The sequence below is a fragment of the Penaeus monodon genome, chromosome 32 (assembly GCF_015228065.2).
Source record: "Penaeus monodon isolate SGIC_2016 chromosome 32, NSTDA_Pmon_1, whole genome shotgun sequence".
Classification (NCBI taxonomy): domain Eukaryota; kingdom Metazoa; phylum Arthropoda; class Malacostraca; order Decapoda; family Penaeidae; genus Penaeus; species Penaeus monodon.
The window spans coordinates 9,041,157-9,044,008 of NC_051417.1; positions in this window are offsets into that span (position 1 = coordinate 9,041,157).

The window sequence follows — 2,852 nt, forward strand, 5'->3', positions numbered from 1 at the left end:
CTAACCGCATTATGCGACCTCAAAAGGCTATCGATTTGCAGCCACTTGTCAGCCACCGCCTTCACCTCCTGGAAGGTCCAGTCCGCCTCCTCCTCCACGTCCTTTGTGAGCTTCTCAAGACCAACTCCAACTGCATACACGAACGAAAACACATACACGTCAACGAAGCTGGGGATGAGAGCCGTCATCAACGTAGGGCTTAATAATATGATCCTGTGAGTCTCGGGAACATGCAAGACCAATAGGACGCACGCTGTGTATACTATTGAATACGTGAAGATGCCCAGTAAGAAGAACCACGGACATGGTATTTTGATTTTGAGTTGGTTCTCTTCGATCGCTGACAAGTACTTCCCAATAGCTTTGCTCTTACTGATGCACAGAATATACGCATGGAGACAGAAAGAGCAACCAGACTGCATGGGAAGCAACATGACCTGAGTGTTGTAGGAACTACAAGTGAGAATGACAAACGACATAGCCATCAGTGTTAGAAAGGAATGGGTTAAACCCAGAGTTGCAACGAATACTTTCATTGGAGATATGGTGTATTTGCCGTCAGATTTTCTGATTAGCGTATGTAGGCCTATTATGCTTCCCACGGTGAACACAGGTTTTATAGCATCATAGAACATTACTGGATCTTTGTCTTTGTTTTCCATCTTGTGTAGAGGTGTTATGCCCACTTCTAAAGTCACATCTGCACACCTTTTCGGCAGAACCATTTCATCCGTTCCACTTCTAGATTCTGCAGATATGTTTATATTTTCTGTTTTATTCTCCAATTCAACATCTTTAATAAAATCTGCATTTTCAAGTAAGTTCTGTCTATCCTTGATGTTTTGATCTGCATTCATATCTTCCGCTAGATCTTCCACTTTCACGACACCTTTATATGTATCTATACCTTCTACTGTGTTCTTACCCATAATGGGATTTGTACACCAGTTCTCGCCTTCAATCGTGGTCTCATCCAGTTCAATATCATCACATAGGTTATGTTTTTGCATTGTGTCCTCACTGTTCAAAGTTTCTTCCACATGTTGGCTCAGCTTGACGTCAGTGTTCAAAATCTCCTCCACATCTTCGAACATTTTGACGTCAGTGTTCAAAGTTTCTTCCACATTTTCATCAACCTTGCCGACAGATTTCAAAGTCTCCACATGTTCGTCTACCTTGACGTCAGTGTTCAAAGTTTCCTCATTATTTTCCTCAATCTTGACGTCAGTTTTTGAAGTTTCCTCCACCTTTTCATCATCCTTGAAGTCTATAGTTCTGCTCACACTTCCCATTCTGTTCTCATCCACCTGAATATCCGTAGCTGAGTTCGTGTTCTTGTCCATCTTGCCGTCTGTACATTTTTTCACATTTTCCATCATACTCTTGTCGACTTTATCACCAATCCGAGGTTTTGTGCTTTCCACCTTGTTGTCCATTTTAACATTCATACACTTGTTTACAGTTGCTATTGTGGTGCTGTTTACTTGAACATCTATACTCCTGCTTGCACTTCCAACCCTGTTCCTATCTTCTTGAACATCTGTGTGCCCGTTCACAGCTTCATTCGTTGTCTCCTGTATTCTGATATCTGTGCTTCTATTCATACTGTCTAATGTGTTTTCATCTATTTGAATATCTGTGTCCCTATTACTATTATCATCTGTTGTAACTTCTTTGCTCTTGTTCGCACTTCTCAATGTTTTATCATCTATGTGGGTGTCTGCGAATCCGTTCACAATCCCAAATGCGTCTTCATCTTCTTCAGATTCTGTTCCTCCGTTCAGACTTGCCAATGTGTTCTCATCCATTTGAATAAATAAACCTCTTTTCACACTTTCCCATGTGCTTCCATTCATTGGAATACCTGTGTTTCTCTTTACACCTGGACTTCTTTTCACTGTTCTCAATATGATGCCATCTACATTAACAAGTGTGCTTTTGTCTAGTACCTGTGGCTCTGTGAAAAAGTTCACGATTTCCTTTTGCTTGTCTACTGTGGCACTTTTTGCTCGACTTTTCTCGTCCAACTGAACATTTGCATTTTTGGGGCTTGACACAAATCACTATATTTCGCTCTTTGTAGGTGTCTACGCATCTGTTCATCGCCGTGTCAATGTTTATATTTGTAGTCGATCATTTCTGCCCTCGTATTAACGTTAGTTGTATAAGCAATGTTACGTTCGGTAAAATGTGTTGATCTTCCTCGAATCTCGTCGGTATGTAAAGAGGCTAAAAAATGTAAAATTGGTTCTGCTTTATGCCCAGCAAACACCCATGACGCACGAGGGTTGGCAGATAACAATCTGACTACGTATGGGCAAGAGCCTGCCTTATCTGTCCAGTGATTAACAATATTAGCACAACGTGAGGTAACTCTGCGTGTGGGCGGCATGTTATATAAGGAGTAATACACATTTACATAAGTGAAACCTTAAGTCTGTCACCAGCTCAGGATGCTTTTTTATATATATATGTATTTAAATCGAAGAATAATTTATGGTAGTGCATGTACAAAACTTAGCAGGAGATATATAGACATATAGCTTACTCCTGTTATCGGGAGTGTTACGTCGACGTTACAATATACACCCAATATATCACAAAAAATAATATACTGCAGTACAAATTACATTCTTAACTGTACTCATACCAGTGTCTCTACTTTATCAGATAAATCATAACCTTCAAGTTACAAAAGAAAATATTAATAAAAAAAGGATCTAATATTTAGATAAAGAAAGCATCACACCATCCTCTGTTATTCATGTTCCCTTCACACATAAACACTGTGCATTGTTCAGACGTAAAACCTCACTCGTTCAGATTTCCACCCATTTTATACCGTGGCAGTG